Source organism: Manis javanica, chromosome 2 (assembly GCF_040802235.1).
Source record: "Manis javanica isolate MJ-LG chromosome 2, MJ_LKY, whole genome shotgun sequence".
NCBI classification, from domain to species: Eukaryota; Metazoa; Chordata; class Mammalia; order Pholidota; family Manidae; genus Manis; species Manis javanica.
The window spans coordinates 88,590,936-88,601,088 of NC_133157.1; the positions used below are offsets into that span (position 1 = coordinate 88,590,936).

At 38.5% G+C, this 10,153-nt stretch overlaps 1 pseudogene; it reads left to right on the forward strand.

The window, feature by feature from the left end:
• Positions 1 to 7,745: 7,745 nt before the first annotated feature.
• On the forward strand, positions 7,746 to 8,105 carry LOC118969891 (eukaryotic translation initiation factor 1 pseudogene; annotated as a pseudogene).
• The last annotated feature ends 2,048 nt before the right edge of the window (positions 8,106 to 10,153 follow it).

Genomic DNA, 10,153 nt, shown 5'->3' on the forward strand with positions numbered 1-10,153 from the left:
AGAGAAAAAGAGAGTGAACACACATAAACAGAATCAGAAATGAGAAAGGAAAAATCATGACGGACCCCACAGAAATACAAAGAATTATTAGAGAATACTATGAAAACCTATATGCTAACAAGCTGGAAAACCTAGAAGAAATGGACAACTTCCTAGAAAAATACAACCTTCCAAGACTGACCCAGAAAGAAACAGAAAATCTAAACAGACCAATTACCAGCAACAAAATTGAATTGGTAATCAAAAAACTGCCCAAGAACAAAACCCCCAGACCAAATGGATTTACCTTGGAATTTTATCAGACATACAGAGAAGACATAACACCGATTCTCCTTAAAGTTTTCCAAAAAATGATAGAGGAGGGAATACTCCCAAACTCATTTTATGAAGCCAACATCACCCTAATACCAAAACCAGGCAAATATCCCACCAAAAAGAAAACTACAGATCAATATCCCTGATGAACATACATAAAAATGCTCAACAAAATATTAGCAAACCGATTTCAAAAATACTTCAAGAGGATCATACACCATGACCAAGTGGGATTCATCTCAGGGATGCAAGGATGGGACAACATTAAAAAATCCATCAACATCATTCAGCACATCAACAAAAAGAAGGACAAAAACCACATGATCATCTCCATAGATGCTGAAAAAGCATTCGACAAAATTCAACATCCGGTCATGATAAAAACTCTCAACAAAATAGGCATAGAGGGCAAGTACCTCAACATAATAAAGGCCATATATGATCAACCCACAGCCAATATCATACTGAACAGCGAGAAGCTGAAAGCTTTTCCTCTGAGATCGGGAACAAGACAGGGATGCCCACTCTCCCCACTGTTATTCAACATGGTACTGGATGTCCTAGCCACGGCAATCAGACAAAACAATGAAATACAAGGAATCCAGATTGGTAAAGAAGAAGTCAAACTGTCACTATTTGCAGATGACATGATATTGTACATAAAAAACCCTAAAGACTCCACTCCAAAACTACTAGAACTAATATCAGAATTCACCAAAATTGCAGGATACAAAATTAACACAGAGAAATCTGTAGCTTTCCTATACACTAACAATGAACTAATAGAAAGAGAAATCAGGAAAACAATTCCATGCACAACTGCATCAAAAATAATAAAATACCTAGGAATAAACCTAAACAAGGAAGTGAAAGAACTATACCCTAAAAACTACAAGACACTCTTAAGAGAAACTGAAGAGGTCACTAACAAATGGAAACTCATCCCATGCTCCTGGCTGGGAAGAATTAATATCGTCAAAATGGCCATCCTGCCCAAAGTAATATACAGATTTGATGCAATCCCTATCAAACTACCAACAGCATTCTTCAATGAACTGGAACAAATACTTCAAAATTCATATGGAACCATCAAAGACCCTAAATAGCCAAAGCAATCCTGAGAAGGAAGAACAAAGTGGGGGGGGGATCTCACTCCCCAACTTCAAGCTCTACTACAAAGCCACAGTAATCAACACAATTTGGTACTGGCATAAGAACAGAGCCACAGACCAGTGGAACAGAATAGAGACTGCAGACATTAACCCAAACATATATGGCCAATTAATATACGATTAAGGAGCCATGGACATACAATGGGGAAATGACAGTCTCTTCAACAGATGGTGCTGGCAAAACTGACAGCTACATGTAAGAGAATGAAACTGGATCACTGTCTAACCCCATACACAAAAGTAAACTCCAAATGGATCAAAGACCTGAATGTAAGTCATGAAACCATAAAACTCTTAGAAAAAAACATAGTGACTTCTTCATGAACACATCTCCCCAGTCAAGGGAAACAAAGGCAAAAATGAACAAGTGGGGCTATATGAAGCTAAAAAGCTTCTATACAGCAAAGGACACCATCAATACTACAAAAAGGTATCCTACAGTACGGGAGAATATATTCATAAATGACAGATCTGATAAAGGATTGACATCCAAAATATATAGAGCTCACATGCCTCAACAAACAAAAAGCAAATAATCCAATTAAAAAGTGTGCAGAGGAGCTGAATAGACAGTTCTCTAAAGATGAAATCCAGATGGCCAACAGGCACATGAAAAGATGCTCCACATCCCTAATCATCAGAGAAATGCAAATTAAAACCACAATGAGATATCACCTCACACCAGTAAGGATCGCCATCATCGAAAAGACAAACAACAACAAATGTTGGCGTGGTTGTGGAGAAAGGGGAACCCTCCTACACTGCTGGTGGGAATGTAAACTAGTTCAACCATTGTGGAAAGCAGTATGAAGGTTCCTCAGCATACTCAAAATAGAAATACCATTTGACCCAGGAATTCCACTTCTAGGAATTTACCCTAAGAATGCAGCACTCCAGTTTGAAAAAGACAGATGCACCCCTATGTTTATCACTGCACTATTTACAATAGCCAAGATATGGAAGCAACCTAAATGTCCATCAGTAGATGAATGGATAAAGAAGATATGGTACATATACAGAATGGAATATTATGCAGCCATAAGAAAAAAACAGATCCTACCATTCGCGACAACATGGATGGAGCTAAAGGGTATTATGCTCAGTGAAATAAGCCAGGCAGAGAAGGACAAGTACCAAATGAATTCACTCATATGTGTAGTATAAGAACAAAGGAAAACTGAAGGAATAAAACAGCAGCAGAATCACAGAACCCAAGAATGGACTAATAGTTACCAATGGGAAAGGGACTGGGGACGATGGGTAGGAAGGGAGGGATAAGGGCAGGGAAAAAGAAAAGGGGCTTATGATTAGATGTGTAGTGCGTGGGGGTCATGGGGATGGCTGTGCAACACAGAGGAGACAAGTAGTGATTTTACAGCATCTTACTACACATATGGACAGTGACTGTGAAGGGGTATGTGGGGGGGACTTGGTGAAGGGGGGAACCTTGTAAACATAATGTTCTTTCTGTAATTGTAGATTAATGATACCAAAATAAAATAAAATAAAATAAATTAATAAAGATGAAGCTTATCAAAAGTACACAGGAACCATCTGAAGAAGATCATAATGGCCTGTGCTGGAGCAAGCCACAAAATAAATAACGACAGTATTGAATATAGTGAAGTCAGTATCCATAAATCCATACTGATATAACTAATTAGTGAATAAAATGAGGTGAAAGGACAATATTTCTTTATAGGAACTTGTATGCTAAGTTCATTATTGCATTCCCCTAGCAATTAGCATAATGCTTTATGTATGGTAGACATTTAAATATGTGTTTAATAACTGAATGGAGTAGAAGAATGAGGTCCACTTACTTAAAGGACTTCTGATTTTTCTTATGAAAGTTTTTAAGAAGTAAACGTTATGATCATTTTTGGGATAATTGAATGATGGCCTAATGTGTATGAAAAATGTCTGGTTCTTATACATAATTGATACTCTATGGATCTACCATAGCATTTCTTCAGATACAAAGACCCCATTTTCTGTAAACAATAGAAAAAGCAAATGCTGTTGGGATAAAAAGGCTCACTAAAAGATGACTTCCATGGAATAGAAATTTTTTTCTATTCCAATGGTTTTGTTTGTTTGTACTTAGAGAAATAAATGATGAGTTGTTTTAGTTTTTCTGTTCTTTAATTGTATTCATCAAGACTCATTCACTTAAAATCTCTTTTTCACATCAGGAGCTAATGTTTAATAATAAACAAAACAAGAATGAGATACTACAAGCTAAAAAGGTAAATCTCAAGTCAGTAGAGGCTGTCCTCATTTTTTGACTACATCTGATGTTTCAATCCTATCAGTTCTCTTAATTAGATAGTATCTACCAATACAAAATGTGCTCCAGTCCTGTTTTAATTTCAGAGAAAACCTTAGACTAATATTTCTAATAAATGATTGCTTTAGCATAATGTCAGAATGTCTCTGCTTTGAAATAGTTTCAAATGGTCCAAAAGGTTTATTAGCATAACTACTTGAGGAAATTGCCAAGTTGAAAGGATTAAAGAACAATTTTTGGAATATTAGAGAAAAGTCAATTTGGTTCTGCTCCAAAATAACCTTGAAAACTTCAAGGTTATTTTTTAAGTCATTTTTTGTTGATCATTCATTACATATAACAAAAAAAGGGGAAGATATACCATACAAGTTGACGTGCTTGTAGTGCTGTCACGGGCAGAATTTATTCTTCCCCAAATTCATAGATTGGCATCCTAATCCCCAGTTCCTCAACATGTGACAACATTTGGAGATAGAGGCTTTACAGAGGTAATTAATGAGGTCATTAGGGTGGGTGATCCAATCCAGTATGACTGATATCCTTATAAGAAGAGGAAATTTGGAACAGGTACTTGTAGAGAGACCATGTGAGGACACAGGGTGGAGATGGCCATCTACAAGCCAGGAGAGCAGCTAGAACAGATCCTTCCTCACAACCTCAGAAGGAACCAACGTTGCCTACATCTCAGATATCTAGTCTCCAGAGCTGTGAGAAAGTAAGTATCTGTTGCATAAGCCACCTAGTCTAGTATTTTTGTTAATATTTTAGTTGTTTAGGCAGCCTTAACACACTAATCCAGGTGTTAATTCCAGTTCTTGTTCTTATAGCCTTGAATATCTCTTGAGCTTGTAAGGATTGTGAAGAATCTAGGATTTTACTCTGCTTACAAACTAGGAAGTTAGAATGTTAGTATTCTTGCATGCTAGCAGAAGACATGAGATTCCTGCATCAGAGACAAAGGACTTCATTACTGATGGCAAAAGCAGTAGGTATGGACAGGTACCCTATTTCCCCAAGTCCCACAGGGCCAACACAAGGAGTCCACAATGGATGCCTGTATGTGCAATTGGGTGGGTTATAGCACAGGAACACACAGAGCTTAGGAGAGTCATCACTATGGTAGTAAGTGGAAAGAGCCCTGCTCTTTGTTACTGCAGATGCTACCTCATCTCTCAGGCTTACTATGCAAACACAACTGTGAGAACTGGCCCAGATAAAAAGTGGTCATCAAGCCCTTGTATTCTTGGCATGTCCATCAAGGACATGCAAAGACACTCAAGGCCAATTGCAGCTTGCCTCTTCCTACAGAGCTGTCATGTGCCAGGCACAGTGCTACAGGCTCAGTAGTGGAGTCCAAGAAGAAAAAAGGAAATTCCAATACAGGGTATTAGGTGCTGGAATAAATACCAGAACACATGGAAGGTGGATGGAGTTGTACAAAAAGGGCGCCTGAGTTTTATAAGGAGGTTAGAGTCAGAGGAGGTCCAGATGCCAGTAGAGAAGCAGCCTGAACCCACCTCTTTCCATGTACCACATAAAGAGCAATTCCTCCTGAGGGAGAACTGAGGAATGAAAGAATACCTTTTGCATGAAGGATAGAAAGACTACATAAAAATGTCAGGAGAGACAAAGGCACAGTAAGGAAGGGAGCCCTGCAGTTAGGAGAGAGAGCACTGGGGACATGAGCTCAGATTTATGTGCCTTGAGGCACAGAAAAGTACCACAGTTTAAAAGGCAACTACACTGTAGGTGAAGGAAGCAACTTTCAAAACTAAAGTACTCACCAAAAAGCAGAAGAATTGCTGGAACTCTTTCCAGCATCAGAGATGCTGGTAAACACCACTGTTTATGCTCCCCTGTGAACACTGATAGTACAGACAAGAACAGAGTTGGGGTGCATACACAGGCTCCAGACATAACTGGGGCAGACTCCCATCCCCTTCCCATGCTCAAATGTGCCCACCAGAGATCCAGCAGTCCCACCAAAGCAGCATCAGCATGGCACTCACCCAAATTTGTCCCACCTGTGTCCTCTCCATCCCTGGCTGCCCCATCAGCATGGCCCCAACAAGCTCTCACCCAGAGCCCCCTGGACTCTGCCCCAGGAGCCCTGGCACTGGGACACCCTCAGCCCACATTCACCTGGCCTCCAGTTGGCCAACCAAAACAACAGGCACACAGTTTACCTAGGGATCATCCCTAAACCCCATGCCTTCAAGACTGGGAGAGAACCTTTTGCCTAATTCATGGAATGCCAAAAGTTAAACAAAATGAGGAGAAATTGGTCTGTGCTCCAAACAAAAGAATAAGGCCAAACTTCAGAAAAAGAAATAAATGAAATCAAGTTAAGCAATCTGTCTGATAAAGAGTTCAAAGTAGTAGCTATAAAGATGCTCACCAGACTTGAGAGAAGAGTGGATGAGCTCAGGGAGGATTTCATCAAAGAGATAGAAAACATAAAAGAACCAATCAGAGATGAAGAACATAATAAATGAAATGAAAAAATACACTATAGGGAATCAACAGCAGATTAAAGGATGTAGACCAGCAACTTGGAAGACAGAATAATGGAAAGCTCTCAAGCTCAGCAGTGGAAAGAGAGAGGAATAAAAAGAAATGAGGATAGGTTAAAGGAGCTTTGGGACAATATCAAACGTCCCAACATTTGTATTATAGGAGTCCCAGAAGGAGAAGAGAGAGAGAAAGGGTAGAAAACTTATTTGAAGGAAGTCAGAATGTGTTTACAGAGGATTTGAGTTTAACTGATGCTTACATAAATGGCCAATAGGAATTCTGTATATGAAAAGGTGTAGGTACAGAAATGAGAGGCAGTTCTAGGAAGCATAAAATGCAGAGGCCAGGAGGTAAGAGAAGGATCAGTACAATTGGAAACATGAAATATTCAATGTATCTGGAACTGGGAGTAAGAAGGGAGGGTGGTTAAGAAGATAATACTAGAGATAGGAGTCATATCTGGTGCTTTGATGTCTTATGAGGGAATTTGAATTTCTTCTTGAGTACAATGGACAGCCAAGGAAGACGGTTTTAGGGTAAGAAGTATTGGGATGAGTTTTTTTTTTTTTTTCACAAAAATCTCCCTGGCTTCTGTGTAGAACAGATTTAATCACAGTCAAGCAGAAGCCAGTTTGGAGCCATTTGGGTAGAACAGGAAAAAGTTTGGTGACTAGGAGGGTGGAGTCAAAAGATCTCTGGTATTGACAGAATTGAAGGAATAAACAGACAGTTCTACAGTAATATTTGGAGATGCCAATACTCCACTTTCAATAATAGAATATTGGACAGAAGATTAATAAGGAGACAGAAAGCTTGAACAACACTATAAACCAACTAGACCTAATGACATGCACAAAACACTAACCCAACAACAAAAGGATTCACATTTTTCTCAAGTATACATGGGATACTCTCCAAGACAGACCATATGACACTGACAAGTTTCAATGCACTTTAAAATATTGAAATCACACTAAGTATCTTCTCTAACAACAATGGAATGAAGGTAGAGATCATGAGAAGAAAAATAGGAAAATTTACAAATATGTGGATATTAAATAACACATACCTATACAACCTATGAGTCAAAGAAGAAATCACAAGGGAAATTAAATAATTAGAGGTAAATGAAAATGCAAACACAGCTTAACAAATTTATGGGATGCATCAATGGCAGAATCCAGAAGGAAATTTATAGCGGCAAACACCTGTATTAAACAAATAAGAAAGACCTGAAATCAATAATTTAATTTTATACCTTGAGGAGATGGAAGGGGTGAAAACCAGCAAACTCAACTCAAAGGAAACAGAAAGAAGAAAATAATAAAGACTGCAACAGAGTGAAATAAAATAGAGAATACAAAACAATAGAGATCCCAGTTACTCCTCAACTCCCATCTTCTCCAGCCAGTGTCTTCCACAAGCCATTTCCTTTGAGGAAGGAGCTGTACCATATGTCTGCTATCCAAAACCTCCATTCTTTCAGCCCCTTTACTGATGCAAATAAGGGTGACGATCTGGTTCCTGCTGGCACTGACGATTATATCCATATTAGAATTCAACAGAGAAACAGCAGGAACACCCTTACTTCTGTCTAAGGGGTCACTGAGGATTACAATGAAAAGAAACTAGTGAAGGTGTTTAAGAAGAAATTTGCCTGAAATGGTACTGAAATTGAGCATCCAGAATATGGAGAAGTAGTTCAGCTATAGGGTGATCAATACAAAAACATGTGCCAGTTCCTGGTAAAGACTGTAAAGATTGGACTGGCTAAGGGCAACCAGCTAGAGGTTCATGGCTCACTGAACCTTTAGTGAGGACTTTCTTGCAATAAGAAGAATTTCCCTTCTGTTTCTTGTCACAAGTTTAAAAACCTCACAACTTGTATAATGTAATCACTTGGGGTCTGCTTTTAACGTGGACTCATGTAATTCCTTCATGCAATAAACTGAAAACAACCATTAAAAAATATATAATAGAGGAAATCAATGAGGTCAAAAGTTGGTTCTTTGAAAACCAACAAAACTCACAAACTGTAGCTAGACTGACAAAGAAAATAAGAGAGAAGATGCAGATAACTAAAATCAAAAATTAAAGTTAGAACATTACCACTGACCAGACAGAAATAAAAAGGATCTTAAAAGGATTGGAAAGGATTATCTACAGGATAATCTATATGACATGGACAAATGTTTAGAAACACACAAATTACCTAAATTGACCTAAAAGGAAATAGAAAGTCTCAACAGAGCTATAAGTAGAGATTGAGTCAGTAATCAAAACCCTTACAACAAAGGAAAGTCCAGGACCAGATGGCTTCACTGGTTAAATTCTACCAAACACCTAAAGGAGATAAACACCAAGTCTTCCAAACTCTTCAAAAAAGATGAAGGAATATTTCTTAACTTATTCTATGAGACCAGTATTATCCTGATTCTAAGACCAGCTAAAGACATCACAAGGAAAGAAAATTTCAGACCAATATCCCTTATGAATAAAAATGCATAATCCAGAACAAAACACTAACAATCTGTATCTAATGGCACATTAAAAGGATTATATTCCATGACCAAGTGGGATTTATACCAGGAAGACAAGGTTCATATGCCATGAGTACGAGAGTATGCTTAATTCCTTTTGGGTTCCTGGACCTGATCCCAATGTGCATGTGGGTGGGAGGGGGTCTTTCCACACACACAATACCAAGCAATTCTCAGACACCAACAGGGTATCCAAGAACTCAATTCAATTCTGATGCTATCTGCCAGGAGACACCACCAGATTCCCCAGGTTAAGGGCTCCGTCCTACAAGACTGCCCTCCACCCCCGACTTCAGAGTTGCAAGCTCCAGGCCGTTCCCTACCAGCTTCTGACCTACCAGCTACAGACTGGAGGTTCCAGTGACATCCCCCTTAGGTATGATTAATTGCTAGAGTGGCTCACAGAACTCATGAAAACACTTACATTTACTAGTTTAATAATGGATACAAGTTAACAGCCAGATGAAGAGATACACAGGGAATGTCCCAAATAAAGGAGCTCTTATCCTAATGGAGCTCAGGGCCTGGCTCGGTGGCACGTGGAGGCATTCTGGTTCCCCAAGCATAGAAGCTCTCCTACTGAGAAGCAGGATCCAAGAGAGCAGAGGGCTCATCTGATGGATTTTTGTGAGGGCTTCATTGCATAGTCATGATTTACTAAATTATTGGCCATTGGCTGATTCAGCCTCTAGCCCTGACCTTGGGTGGGGCCCAGAAGTTTCTCATTAACATAACAAGACACCCATTTCTCCTTTAAGACTCTGCGATGTTTTCAGGAACTGTGGATTAAGACAAATATATACTCTTATTGACTCATATAGCAATAAGAAAATCAATAAATGTAATAAAATCACAGTAATAAAATGAAAGAAAAAACCCATATTTTTATCTCAGTTGATGCAGAAAAGGCATTTGACAATATCCAAAATGCATTCATGGTAAAAAAAATATTCTCAGAAAACTTAATTTCCCAATAGGATAAAAGGCATTTATGAAAAACCCTCAGCTAACATCATACTCAATGGTGAAAAGCTTTCCGTTAAGATCAGGAATGAGGCAAGGAATGCTCACATTCACCACTGTTACTCAACACTGTACTACCCAGAGCAATTAAACAAGAAAAAAAAACATTGAAAAGGAGGAAATAAGTAATATAACCATGGCATTATTCTACATATAGAAAATTCCAGAGTCCACAAAAAAGCTACTAGAGCTAATAAATGAATTTGGCCAAATTTCAGGGGACTAGTTCAATACACAAAACTCAATTGTATTTTTATACACCCAAAATGAACAATCAGAAGGGGATTAAAAATCAATTA